The sequence below is a fragment of the Puma concolor genome, chromosome D1 (genome assembly GCF_028749965.1).
Source record: "Puma concolor isolate L17-30 chromosome D1, mPumCon1.1.hap2, whole genome shotgun sequence".
Classification (NCBI taxonomy): Eukaryota; Metazoa; Chordata; class Mammalia; order Carnivora; family Felidae; genus Puma; species Puma concolor.
Genome location: NC_141676.1, coordinates 45,921,517 through 45,936,818, shown reverse-complemented (window position 1 = coordinate 45,936,818; position 15,302 = coordinate 45,921,517). Strand labels below are relative to the sequence as shown.

General features: G+C 38.9%; 1 protein-coding gene across 4 annotated transcripts in view; it reads left to right on the top strand.

Moving 5' to 3' along the window:
- FAR1 (fatty acyl-CoA reductase 1) overlaps positions 1 to 15,302 on the top strand; it is a 79,989-nt gene that overhangs the window by 5,105 nt on the left and 59,582 nt on the right. The window contains exon 2 of one of the 4 annotated variants that reach the window (XM_086677920.1): positions 8,118 to 8,313. The exons of the other annotated variants lie outside the window; for them this stretch is intronic. The gene's annotated coding sequence lies outside the window, so the exon portion shown is untranslated. The remainder of the gene's footprint in view (positions 1 to 8,117; positions 8,314 to 15,302) is intronic. 4 annotated transcript variants of the gene reach the window in all.

Below are 15,302 nucleotides of genomic sequence, written 5' to 3'. Positions count from 1 at the left end.
TGGATACTATCTTTTTTTTTTTTAATTTGACCATCTAATTGTCTCTGTTAAATGGTTCATGGGACGCCTGGGTGGCTCAGTTGGTTAAGCATCTGACACTTGATTTTGGCTCAGGTCATGATCTCATGGTTTGTTAGTTTGAGCCCCACATAGGGCTCTGCACTGACAGCATGGAGCCTGTTTGGGATTCTCTGTCTTCTCTCTCTGCCCCTCCTTCTCTCTCTCTCTCTCTCTCTCTCTCTCTCTCTCTCTCTCTCTCAAAGATTAATAAGCATTTAAAAACAAAACAAAACAAAAAAACAGAAAAATGATTCATGAATTGGATAGCACTCCATCTAATAAGTAGAGAGGGACTCCCAATGGCTACTGTGTCTTAAAGTCAAATGTGTGTCTCAGAATTAAGGAAGAGTGGTATATGCATGTAGTCTGCATGTACATTGCCTTAGCAGTTTGCTGTGTGCATTTTCTTCTCATTTCCTTCCTCTACTTAGCTTATAACCTTTTTTCTTTTTAGTATGATGTAATGTATAGAACTGAAGTATATATTAATAATAAAATAGTCATTCTTTTTAGCTAATGAATATTATAGAAGAAAGTTCTTTGATGTGGAAAATTCAAATTGTACTGTGAATCAGCAGATCTGAGTTTTAATTTTGGTTTTGCTAGCAACTTGATGTGTAACTTGAGGCAAGTCATTTCCCCTCTCTGAGCTTTAGTTTCCTCATCTGTAAAATGGAGTGGGGAAGGGAACCTTTAGACTTGTCCAGCCTGAACAAACTGTATGCCCTCTTTTTAATTAAAAATGTGGGTGCCTTAGATCTCTTTTTAAAAACTATAGTAGCTTTTTACTCTTTTTTCTTTCACTTCATCCCTTTGCATTCTCTCCTTGCCCTTTTTTCCCATGGATCCTTGAGAGTACTATTAGCTTCTCAATGTATTAGAGAGGATGTGTTATTTTTGATATCCTACATTTACTAAGACAGGATATTTGAGAAAGTAGTAGATACTTAGTAAATAGTTAAAAGTGAATATATGTTTTGTCTGAGTTTAATCAAAGAATTATTTAAATAAAGTATCGCACAAAAGCTGTTAACGTTTCATTGAAAGTTCTGTGTAAATAATGAAATGTGTTTTGATGTAAATTTATCTACTCTCCACTGGGCAGATGTACAAAGATGAAAACTATTGGACCTGTCTTTGACAGGTGTTCTAGTAGAAGAAGGAATCTCCTTTAAACTTTGTATTACGGAAAGTTGCCAACATAAAATGCACATCACCAATTTTAAAAATTATAAACCGAAGCAAATCCCTACACATTTTTACCAGTTATTACTAAACAGCATGATGAGTGTAAAAATAGACATGCTAATCTAAGTGAAGTGGAAATTGTTCGTATAAATTGTTCATATTTTGAGACTTGTATATTATACTGTGCTAAGCAGGGGAAATCATATAAAATAATCTGTAATTCAGGAGTAATGACTGAGTATATGTATATAAAACAGAATGTGGCAACATGATATCATATACCAAAATTGGTGATAGAGATTCTAAATGAGAGATGACATTATTTCTGAATGAAAGTAGGATTTAGACAAGGAGAAAGAATGTTAGGGGGTGAGATGAGGGTGATCACCTGGAGAAAGCATGTAGTTAGAAAAATCTAACTTTAGCTTCATAGAAAAAGTCCCATCTTTAAAAAAAATGTTTATTTATTTTGAGAGAGAATGAGAGTGCATGCATGTGCACGTGTGAGGGGGAGGGGCAGAGAGAGGGAGAGAGAGAGAATCCCAAGCAGGCCTTTCACTCTCAGTGCAGAGCCCAATGTGGGGCTCGATCTCACGACTGAGATCATGACCTAAGCTGAAATCAAGAGTTGGTTGCTTAATTGACTGAACCACCCAGGCGCCCCTAAATCTGTATCTCTTTATATCTTTTAGAACCCTACGGCATGTTATTGACATACTTAGATCTTAAATCAATATTTGAAAAAAGCCAGTTTCTGTATTACAAACATGGACACACTTCTTTATGACTGTATCACTGTCTGTCTGGTGAATTATTTGACATGTTCCATTAAAAAGCCTTCTGAGTATCTTAGTACCTCATGTGTTAATGGATCCATTTTATCTAGAATGTTTGTGTGTGTGTGGCATCAGCTTTCAAATATAAATCACTTTGAGATTGTAAATTGTGGCTTGTATGTGTGTGTTTAAATGTTAATCGTTTGACAGTTTTTAGATTACTTTGAAATATCTAGTTTATATCATTCTTGTCTTTTATGGAATTTTTGCCAGAAATGTTGGCATGACAGTCATATGAGAAATCCTTGCATTTAAGGAATTTTTACCATTATATATTATTATTTTGGAGTATTGACTTAAATACTTTGAAGTATTAACTGAGAATAAAATCTTAAAATATGTTCCATAATGCAGAGATTTTTAGCCAAAGGTCATGAACCTCTTTGAGCATCTCCTCAAATCTTTGTGCTTTAGCCTCAGAAAAATAAACAGTAATCCCCCCCTTGTCCATAGTTTCGCTTTACATGGTTTCATTTACCCATGGCCAACCTCGGTCTGGAAGCAGATGATCCTCCTTCTGACATATCAGAAAGTCAGTAGCAGCCTAATACTAAGTCACGGTGCCTACACCATTTACCTCACTGCATCTCATCATGTAGGCATTTTATCATCTCACATCATTAGAAGTATGATAAAATATTTTGAGAGAGACCACGTTCACATAACTTTTGTTACAGTATATTGTTATAATCGTTCTATTTTATCATTATTGTCAGTCTCTTATGTGTTGAATTTATAAATGAAATTTATCATAGGAATATATGTATATATAGGAAAAAACAGTATGTGTAGGGTTTGGTGCCATCTGTAGTTTCAGGCATCCACTGGGGGTCTTGGATGTATCCCCTGCAGGTAAGGGGGGATTACTATACTATACATGCATACTTAGTTTTTCATATAATTCTAATAAGACTCTCAGAACTCATTCAAATACCCTTACAGGTTTATGGATTCAGTTTAATAAACCATTCTATAATGTATAGGCAAAAGCATACAACTCAAATTTGTTTCTGTGTGTACTGCTCACCTTTTACAAGCAAATATTTTTCATATTTGAGTGATAAAAATTGTGAAACTCATTATATATATGCCTAATTAAAAAAAAAATAGACCAGTCTTTTTTTTTTTTAAGATTTTTTTTTTTTTAATTTTTTTTCAACATTTATTTATTTTTGGGACAGAGAGACAGAGCATGAACGGGGGAGGGGCAGAGAGAGAGGGAGACACAGAATCGGAAACCGGCTCCAGGCTCCGCGCCATCAGCCCAGAGCCCGACGCGGGGCTCGAACTCACGGACCGCGAGATCGTGACCTGGCTGAAGTCAGACGCCCAACCGACTGCGCCACCCAGGCGCCCCTAAGATTTTATTTTTTTAAAAAAAATTTTTTTTTTTTTCCAACGTTTATTTATTTTTGGGACAGAGAGAGACAGAGCATGAACGGGGGAGGGGCAGAGAGAGAGGGAGACACAGAATCGGAAACAGGCTCCAGGCTCTGAGCCATCAGCCCAGAGCCTGACGCGGGGCTCGAACCCACGGACCGCGAGATCGTGACCTGGCTGAAGTCGGACGCTTAACCGACTGCGCCACCGAGGCGCCCCGAAGATTTTATTTTTAAGTAATCTCTCCACCCAATGTGGGGCTCAAACTCACAGCTTCGAGATCAAGGGTTGGATGCTGTACCAATTGAGCCAGCCAGGTACCCCCAAAATATACCAATTCTTAGTTGGATTCTTGGGGAAAAATAAACTATTGCCAGCATAATACATATGTTGAATGATTTTACCAAAGATTTTGGAATACGTGTTTGGTACTTCCTATAATAGCTCCTGATGAGGGAAACAAAGGCAGAGAAATGTAGCTTACCCTTACAGCTTGCAGTCCACTGATAAACACCTGAAACATGCAGAGCATGATCTTCCTCAAACAACTCATGGCTGCCTTACTTTCTTTATGTTTTTCTTTTATTAAACACTAAAAGTAACCTTGTCTTAATAGTAATTAGCCTCTCAAGATCCTGAAAGCCTTGCTTTCAAATTCCTTAGAGACTTATGCTATCCCTAAACCCCACTAACTTAAAAGTATATAATCAGTTACTCCTCACAACCCCAGTGCATATCTTTCTGCCCACGGGTCCTGTCCCTGTGCTTTCATAAAATCACCTTTTTACACCAAACACATCTCAAGAATTCTTTCTTAGCCATTTGCTCGTGAACTTCAAATTTCATCATCTGGCGCCCAGGGTGGGGCATTGAGTCTTCCCTTCTGGACTCTGAGCCTTGTTGCAAAGTTGGTGAATACTTTCTCTTTTCTTCCTTTACTCCTATTTCAGGGGCTTTTCAAGGAGTATGGTCTTATTGGAACACTTTCATGTTGATTGCTCAGGCTGTAATCCTCTAGCCTGTGGAGGAGAAATTCTGCCTTTTGGCTGGAAGTTGGTACTCTGGCCGGGATGGTAATAAGACCCAGATACTTGATGCCCTCTCTTTATTTCTGTCCTTACAAAGTTATCTGTGCTGGGCATGAGACAGCCACCTAAGTGACTAGCACGACTGCTGATCTTAAAGACTCCTGTGTGAGGTTTCCTCCTTATTGGTCTAATGTGATCCCCTCCACATCCCTGGTCTAGCTGCTTCTGGCCGAGAAACTTCTACTGGGAGCCGGCTGAAACCCAACTGGGAACTGTTTCCTAGGGAAGTTGTCTGTAAAGACTATATGTGTTGGAATGTCACTTACATCATGATGGATTTGTGTCTTTACTATTTTCTGTTAATGTCCTCTACTAACTACAGAATGGTGAAACTTCTCTAGTGTTTTCCGTTGGTTAAAAATGGCACAGCCTTCAAGGAAACTAAGGCATGACCTTCATGGCATGCTCCTCAAGACAAAGTAAACTAAGGCACAGCCTTTTACAGCACGGCTTTCAAGGCATGGCATGGGCACAGTATTTTGGTCCATACACCAGGCACCCATTTGTAGTATAGGATGCAATGGGGAAGCTAAGGGACGCTAGCATCCCTTTCCTAGGGCCCCTTAGTGGCTGGTTGGTGATCATAACAGTTTTGTTTGAGGGACGCCTCTGGTCGCTTTGACGCCAAGAACCTCTGATGTATCCTTCGTGGTATACCCCCTGGAAGTTGAGGGCGGGGATTTTTGGTAATGGACCTTTTCTACTTTTCTAGAAACCTGGGATCTTCAGTCCCCAGGGACTGTCCCTTGGGATGCCTTTTAACCCACTAGAATCAATTCAAATTGCAAAATTTAGGAAAAGACTGATCTTCTGTAACACTGACTAGCCTTAATGCAATCTATCGGTTAGATCTCTTCTGCAAGAAACAGGGCAAAATGGACTGAGGTATCCTATGTCCAGACTTTCATGGCCCTAAATCAGGATCCGGACCTGAGGGCCACTTGCAGAATGTGTTTGCCCAAATGTGTTTGGCCACTAACCAGGCCGATAAACTTCCTTCTGATAATTGGATGATTGTCTAAACAGGTCTCCTCTGAATGAACCCAGGTTGCTGGAGGAAACACAGGCCATCCCTAATGAAGGGGACACTGACACTCTCTCTTTCACTGTTCCTCCTTCGTCATAGACTCAGGTTACTCTAGCTGTATGTGGGGGCTCTTACTATTCATTTCTTGAGTTAATGACTATGGTAATTGGAACCAATTGTCTCTTGTTAGTCTACCTCAGGAAGGAGACTTTTAAGGAATATTCCCAAGCAGCTGCTGTTGTTTTGGGGAAGTTCCCTGTCTCTGGCCTGACATGGACTGCCCATTTCCACTTGTTGGTGGGGAAAAAAAAAAAGAATCTGCATATGCTCATTTGTCCAAGCTGATGGCTTTAGGATTGGGAGACCTCTTTCTCTCTCCACTGGCTTTTATCCACCTCCAGCATTCCTGGAGGCATCTCACCTCTTCTGCATTCCACTCCCCCTTTTCCTGTTTCTGCACAACTTTGGGTGCAACCTGCATCTTCCATGCTTCTGGCACCATTAGCCCCTCCTCCTTTCCTTGCTATCAAGGAGTGAAGAGCACTCCCTTGGACTTAACACTGCCCACTTCAGATTTCTTCACTGGGACCCCAGGTAAAAATTGACAATGGTGAACAAAGTGATGGACTTCATGAGGGGACCCAAGTGGAACATATTTGGTATTTGAACTAATTTAAACTTGTTGGTTTAATTAAGATGCACATGTCTTTAGAATTATCAGCACTAAATACAAGACTTTTTCTACCTAGGTTTACTGAAGGTCAGATAAGCTCTTGAATATCTCTGTTGCAATTTGTCAGCAAAAAGATGGCTAAAAATGATGGTTAATTTTATCTGTCTCAGGGTTTTCATGGAAAATTGTTAGTTAGCTTTCAAGGTCTTTGGTAACCCGAAACTTTTGTTTGGATGATAAACTGGATTGAATTCATTGAACATCCAGGTCTTTAACAAATATGATAAAATGCTTAAGCATTATTAAACATAGGTTTATGTTTTTGACTTATTGCAGAGACACTAAGGATATTTGGGTCTGTTGGAAAAGCTGCTTTGTGCTTAGTTGATTCATAAATTTGCCATCTAAAAAATTCTGGTGTCACAGTTCCCAATTAGTTACCACTTAGTTTCCACTGGAGACTAAAGTTTCTAAGCTTAAAATTCTGTTAGATGTAACTAAGACTGATGGAAATAGGAAAAGGCAACTCTGTATATAGAAAAGTAGGAGATATGTAAGAAAAATGTAAGGAATGAAAATACATTTTTGTTGAAGGTAAAATAAAATAATTTTGTCCTAAATGAGACTGGTTGTTTGTAGAGAAAGGGCTTGGGACAAAATCTGAATGCAAAGGAGAATTGTAGAAGGTTCATGAAGGGAAATCTTTGGAAAGGAATTTTATGTGTGGTTAGGACAGACTAAGGTTGAAATGAATGGATTTTAAAAATACACTGGTATAAGATTAAAATTCTGCTTTCTCTCTGTTTAAAAGACAAAGTTTTCTTGGATTGTTGATCTGCTCTTGATAAAAATAAATTTGTAAACAAAGGTCTTTTCTCTTTTGTCTGCTGGGAGAACCAAAGCTTCTGTTTTGTCTTTATCAGGTCTTTGATTACTTAAAACTTCAATGTTAAAGGAGCTAGGTTTTGCTAACAACTGTATAACCCTAAGTATTTGCCTTTAGAATCTCTTATTGCCACCGTGGTTAAATAAATAAGATTTGTGATGATCTGTAATCCTATTTAGGATGTGTTTTATAACTTTCTAAGGATTTAACAAACTTTCCAGGATTTTAAATTGTAAATGAAATCTTTTTGACCAATTGGATGCTTTTATTTGGTACGTTACTTGGAAAGCCCTGTCAAACATGATGGTAAGCCTTTGGTTGTATTGCTTGGTAAATGCTATAACTGCTCAAATATATCCATAAAATTCCCAAAGTTTTAATATGTTTTGGCTTAGGGTCATCACTTGATATTCCAGTTGTGGAAGTGTTATGTGTCACAGAAATAACGGAGTTTCCTTGTCAGTTGCATCATACTGAACTCTCCTATCAGATTGTTAACCATGTCCATTTTTGAGTCTTTTGTCATTTATAGTTATTGTTCTGATGCTCTTACAAAACGTGTTTCATCTTCAAGGATGTTTATAAAAAGGAATTTTAGGACAAATACATGTATTTGACATCTTTAAGATCATAAAACAAATGGGTAAAAATTTACAGAACTAAAAAGTTGCATTCAAATTGAGCAAGAATTGGTAACATGGGACTAAATAAACGGAGGGAGATTATAGTTTTGTGACTCTTGTTGGAAATATTGTTGGTTCTCTAATGTTTGCCCTTCCAGATTAAGTAAACTGTCTCTTAAGATATCTATGACATACAGAAAACTGATAAAGTATTCATTTGTAAACAAACTAAAGCATTTAACTTTTCTCCCTACCTCAACCCTCTGAATTAAAAAACTCTCAGTAAGTATTCTTTCCTTCATGGCAATTACAGTTGTTTGCATAAGTTCAATAAGAATCTGTTCTCCTTGTAACAGGTCACAATTGGAAATACTGGTTATTTTACCAAGTCTTTGACTGGAATGTCATATTTGAGAGCAACATACATACACTCAGATATGACCAAACAGTTTTAAGGAACTAAGGTTGACTTTATGAAGCACGAAGCCAGTAAAGCCCCTTGGAAATGTTGGCCTGATACCTTGCTTACAGAGTTCCCAGCAGCCTTGTTAGGTGAGTAAAGATGTCACTTCCTGGCAGGTGCAGCCACCTCAGGATACTTTGGGACCTCTTAGAAGGAATTTGCCCAAATGCAGGCATGTCTGATGGCAAGTACTTGGCATGGCTTCTGGCCTAGAGAGGCTACTGAAAGCTCAATCTAGAGAGAGATTCCTTATAAAAAGTTCCAGCAAAGCAAAATTTGGAAGATCTATATGACCAATCTCTGTTCTTGCTGAGCTTATGTAAATAATTAGGCCTAGTTTGTTAAAACTGGACTTGTTCTACAAATGAATTAGTCTTGATTTGGCTATCTCTAGGAATGAAGGTTGTTAGAAAAAATTATGTTTCATGGCAATGCTCCTTAAGACAAGGTAAACTTTATGGATGTTAAATTCGAGTTCTGATTGTCTTTAAATGTTTGTTTTTTTCCTGGACTAGACAACTTGAGGTAAACTTCAAAGGAATTGTCACAAAACTCAAGTATAGACAATCTTTTTGCCTGTTGCTCTATGGGCCATTCAGAGGGATCACCACAAACATTTGAGTTACAAACCAGCAAAACCCATCTGATTCCCACCGCCTATTCTCATTCTATCTGAGGATGCTTCAGGCCTGACATCTAAGAATCTTTTCCCTGGCAGCCCTCGAGACTCAGACACTCGGTTTTATAATTTTGCTCTAACCATTAACCTGTATTTTTTTTCTTGTTTCTCTTAGAGTGCCTCCAATTGTTTACTAAACAAAACAGAGTCTGTATGTTGGTTCATACCACCTATTACACAATCAAAGCCTTAAATGGCTCTGGCACAAAAACAGACACATAGACCAATGGAATAGAATAGAAACCCCAGAACTAGACCCACAAACGTATGGCCAACTAATCTTTGACAAAGCAGGAAAGAACATCCAATGGAAAAAAGACAGTCTCTTTAACAAATGGTGCTGGGAGAACTGGACAGCAACATGCAGAAGGTTGAAACTAGACCACTTTCTCACACCATTCACAAAAATAAACTCAAAATGGATAAAGGACCTGAATGTGAGACAGGAAACCATCAAAACCTTAGAGGAGAAAGCAGGAAAAGACCTCTCTGACCTCAGCCGTAGCAATCTCTTCCTCGACACATCCCCAAAGGCAAGGGAATTAAAAGCAAAAATGAATTACTGGGACCTTATGAAGATAAAAAGCTTCTGCACAGCAAAGGAAACAACCAACAAAACTAAAAGGCAACCAACGGAATGGGAAAAGATATTTGCAAATGACATATCGGACAAAGGGCTAGTATCCAAAATCTATAAAGAGCTCACCAAACTCCACACCCGAAAAGCAAATAACCCAGTGAAGAAATGGGCAGAAAACATGAATAGACACTTCTCTAAAGAAGACATCCGGATGGCCAACAGGCACATGAAAAGATGTTCAGCGTCGCTCCTTATCAGGGAAATACAAATCAGAACCACACTCAGGTATCACCTCACGCCAGTCAGAGTGGCCAAAATGAACAAATCAGGAGACTATAGATGCTGGAGAGGATGTGGAGAAACAGGAACCCTCTTGCACTGTTGGTGGGAGTGCAAATTGGTGCAGCCGCTCTGGAAAGCAGTGTGGAGGTTCCTCAGAAAATTAAAAATAGACCTACCCTATGACCCAGCAATAGCACTGCTAGGAATTTATCCAAGGGACACAGGAGTACTGATGCATAGGGGCACTTGTACCCCAATGTTCATAGCAGCACTCTCAACAATAGCCAAATTATGGAAAGAGCCTAAATGTCCATCAACTGATGAATGGATAAAGAAATTGTGGTTTATATACACTATGGAATACTACGTGGCAATGAGAAAAAATGAAATATGGCCTTTTGTAGCAACGTGGATGGAACTGGAGAGTGTGATGCTAAGTGAAATAAGCCATACAGAGAAAGACAGATACCATATGGTTTCACTCTTATGTGGATCCTGAGAAACTTAACAGGAACCCATGGGGGAAGGGAAGGAAAAAAAAAAAAAAAAAGGTTAGAGTGGGAGAGAGCCAAAGCATAAGAGACTGTTGAGAACTGAGAACAAACTAAAGGTTGATGGGGGGTGGGAGGGAGGAGAGGGTGGGTGATGGGTATTGAGGAGGGCACCTTTTGGGATGAGCACTGGGTGTTGTATGGAAACCAATTTGACAATAAATTTCATATATAAATTAAAAAAAAAAAAAAAAAAAGAAATGGAGAATAAAAGAGTCATCTTTAGAAGACCTGGCTAGCTACACGCCAGGAAACCAATTCCCTTTATTAAAATAAAATTAAAAATATTAAGGAAAAAACAAAACAAAACAAAAAAAACACAAAGCCTTAAATGGCTCAAAATAACATTATTAAACACTAAAATAACTCAAATGCATTAAACAGTTCTACAAAATAAAAAATGGCATTAGCTGTTTTAACTGCTGCACAAAGTGGAACTTGCACTCTCATAAAAAGAGAATGCTGTGTATACTTTCCAGATACCACAAAAATATTTCTGAATATCCAACTGACAGATACTCAAATTGGCGCTTTAAATCATCCCTCTCTTTCCTTTAATAATTGTTTAAACTCCTGGACTGAAGAAAGATTTTTGTCAACTATCAAAGGACTCTTATTTGGGCCTCTTTTCCTTCTTGTTATTTTAATCATGTTTTGTTGTTTTCTCCCATGTCTCTCCACCTGGTGCCAAGACGCCTTCACTGCTACAACTTCAAGCCAGCAGATGATCCTTTCTGTTCAAGGACACTCCCATATGTTATCAACTCTAGATATAGCCACCTTAGCTTTTCCTAACTCCTATTAAATTTTCAACTGACCAACCTTGACCCATAGATAGGTACATCTCTACGCCTCTATTCAGCAGGAAGAAGCTATGGAAGATGAGACCTTCTACCTTCAGCAACCTTAAAGATCTAAAAGGGTCACAGTTGTTCAGGGAGGAAAATGATGAGGGAAACAAAGGCAAGAGAAACGTAGCTTAAATTAAATCTCCTTACAGCTTGCAGCCCACTGATACACCCCTGAAAACATGCAGAGAGTGACCTTCCTCAAGCAACTCATGGCTGCCTTACTTCCTTAATGTTTTTCTTTTATTAAACACTAAAAGTAACCTTATCTTATAGCCCCTCAAGGTCCTGAAAGCCTTGCTTTCCAATTCCTTAGAGACTTATGCTATTCCTAACCCCCACTAACTTAGAAGTATATAATCAGGGGTGCCTGGCTGGCTCAGTTGGTTAAGTGTCTGACTTCAGTTCAGGTCATGATCTCACGGTTTGTGAGTTCGAACCCTGCATCTGGCTCTGTGCTGACAGCTTAGAGCCTGCAGCCTGCTTCGGATTCTGTGTCTCCTTTTCTCTCTGCCCCCTCCCCCACTTGTGTTGTCTCTCTTGGTCTTTCAAAAATAAATATGTAAAAAAAAAAAAAAAAAAGGTATATAATCAGTCACTCCTCACAATCCCAGTGCAGCTTTTTCTGCCCACGGGTCCTATCCCCGTGCTTTAATAAAATCACCTTTTGCACCAAAGATGTCTCAAGAATTCTTTCTTAACTGTTTGCTCAAGAACTCCACCAAGTACTGTCCATCCTGAATTAATAGGAGGTAGAATATATGACTTTTAAGTCATATATTAAGTCATATTTATTTATAAATATATAAATACCATTTTTTCAAAGGTAAAAAGAGAAACTACTTTGGCCTAACTTGCCCTTATATAGTTGAGATCTGTGATCTGTGGAGGAAAGGGTTTGTTAAAGTATTTTGAGTTGTACATTTTTAAAAAAGTTTATATATTTTTGAGAGAGGGGGAGAGAATTCCAAGCAGGCTCCATGCTGTCAGCGTGCATCCCGTCATGGGGTTTGATCCCATGAATTGTGAGATCATGACCTGAGCCAAAATCAAGAGTTGGACAGTTAATCAACTGAGCCATCCAGGTGCCCCTTTATATATATGTTTGTGTTAAAATTACTCCTACATGTGATAATGGGGTTTAGGTCTGAAGGGATAATGGTGTTTTGGTCTGAAGGGATTGATTCTCTATTAAGTCCTGAGATTGTGTTTATCATCCATCTAGTTTGAATGATGATCCTAAATAAAGTTCTTAGAAATACATGGTTTTAAAAACTTGTAGGTTGCACCTAAAATAAAATCGTAATAATGGTTTTTACATTAGGCAGAAGCCTCAGGAGATAGGAACAGTTGAATTAGCCGCTAATGAGACACTGGACTGTTTGAGGATCTAGTGAATTTTAGGCGTATTGCTTTAAAGTGATAACCTTTGTGACCTGTTAGAGTTAATAATTCTCTGAGGATCTAATGTACTACTGGGAAACAAGTTAACTCTAATACATAGACTTTGAGAGCTAGAAGAGGAAGCATTTAACCATTAGTGATTTGGCCTCCTTTTCAATGAATTTTATGAAGGATGAGAGCAGTTAATTGACTGGCACAAGGTCAGGTGGTTAGTGGCATTCCCAACAGTGTAGTTACTCATTACTGAGTTTTGGTAGGTCTGTTGTGCTTATTTATTTTGGCTGTTTTCATTCTGTATCTCAGTTTCTAGAAAAGAAAGTATCTTTACAGTAGGGTTTTTAGCATTGTGGCTTTAAGTCTCAGTTGATAAATTGACTAAGAATTACCTGAATTTTTATACTCTTGGTGTTTTTACTTTGCTGTACGTGTTCTCACCCCATCTTTAGCACAATAACCCACGGTTGTTACAGGCTTATTGGGTAGGGTTTTTAGGAGCTTAAATCAGTTTCACAGCTGGAAACAGATACTAAGAATCTACAAAGTCATCAAACACTTCCCTCATGTTTTCTTTTTTCTTTTTCTTTTTTTCATTTGAGAGAGAGTGTGCACATGGGCGAAGAGACAGAGAAAGAATCTTAAGCAATCTCCACATTCAGCACAGAGCTGATGTGGGGCTTGATTCTACAGCCCTGGGATCATGACCTGAGCCGAAATGGTCAGACACTCAACCAACTGAGTCACCCAGGCACCCCTCTCTCATATTTTCTGTACCTTTCTGGGCTGATTCCTGCCTGACATTTAGTTGCAAGCTATATCTATGAACCTGGCAACATTTTAAAAGTAAACCAGGAAGGGATTTTTGAGAAGAGGGTTTGTTATGGGATTTAGTCCTTTTGAAGATATTTTTTGATGATTCCCAGAACTAGAGACTGGAGGGATCACTCACATCCAAGTTCAGAGAAGTTATTCCGTAAAGGGCCTGATTCCAAGTCCTTATATTACATTTGGTTGGTGTAGATTTGATAGGCAGGGAGAGCACCTGCCCCTACATTAGTGGCCCTGTAGTCAGGGTAGGACCCTTACAACAGTGCTTCTCAAGTTGTTTTAATCCCAGCCATTTAGCTGGATCATTTTTTAGCTCAATAATTCCCACTTTTGGTGGAAAAAAAAATAATTGTCAATGTCCAGGCATTTTGGAGGGAGAGAGGTTTTCTTCAGCATTTAGGGATATGGATAGTTCCTAGTTGAATTATGAAAAATATATTTGTCTTAAAGTCTAGACTAGTTAGAACACTGTAGGTCTCAAATCCTCATGATGCAATTGTTTAATACATTCTGCAGGTATAATAAAACAAATAAAATGTATGAAGCTTAACTAATGCACATTTTTAATTAAAAAGTAAAAATAATAACTCAGACAATACAACTTCACCAACAGTGAGTGCCTCTCTTGAAATTACAGAATTTCACCTTTTGAGTGTGCGTATGTGGTAGGAGCTTTGTAGCATTGGGAGTTGCACCAGCCACAGTTATTAACTGTATACAGATTGAAGTCTTTGGTACTTTTGAACAGCCTGGTCATTTTTGCACCTCTTAATAACTGACTTGATAGTTTATTCATAAGTAGTCTTTTAAAAAACATTTTTTAAAAATTTTTTTTTTAATGTTTATTTATTTTTGAGACAGAGAGAGACAGAGCATGAACGGGGGAGGGCCAGAGAGAGAGGGAGACACAGAATCGGAAGCAGGCTCCAGGCTCTGAGCTGTCAGCCCAGAGCCTGACGCGGGGCTCAAACTCACGGACCGTGAGATCATGACCTGAGCCAGAGTTGGACGCTTAACCGACTGAGCCACCCAGTCGCCCCTTAAAAAACTTTTAAAGTTTATTTATTTTGGGGGGGGGTTGGGGTAGACAGAGAGGGAGAGAGAATTCCAAGCAGGCTCTGTGCTGATGTCCGCACAGAGCCTGACGTGGAGCTCAGTGTCACGAAGTGCTTGACCTGAGCCTAATCAAGAGTCAATGCTTAATGGACTGATCGTTAACTGACTGAGCCACCCAGCCACCCCAATTCATAAATAATCTTATGCATCAAAGGAATATCATGCTAAAAATTTTTTTTTTCATGTTTATTTATGAGAGAGTGAGAGAGCTTGTGGGGAAAGGGCAGGGGAGGGAGACACAGAATCTGAAACAGCCCCAGGCTCTGAGCTGTCAGCACAAAGCCCAAAAACTGAGATCAAGACCTGAGCTGAAGGGATGCTCAACTGACTGAGCCACTCAGGCGCCCCAGAAGATCATGCTTTTTAAATCATTGGGATTTAAATCCATGGGAGATTTGGCCTATTTTTGGATAATCATTACCTTAGAAGGTAATTTGTGAGCTTTTCAGGAGCGTTGTTTCCCTAGCTGTATTGGGAAATTTATGAAGGCTTAGGGGTCTGTGGCCTGCTTTACCTGGGGACATTTGGTAGTCTTCGATATGCTAATACACTTTATTGATTTCTAGTTGGGATAAAGTATACAGTTTCCCAGCCCCATTTACCATGGTTTGGAAAATGCTGCCTTGGAGGATGTATGTACCTGTTTTTAGGTTCAGCCTTGAGAACAGATTCAAAAGGTGCATAAGAAGGTGACACAAGAGAAACAGGAAATACAGCATAAAGCAGAAGCTTCAAAGCACTTTTCTGCTGTTCAGGGTTGCAAGGCGTTTGCTGTAATAATCAGACGGAGTCT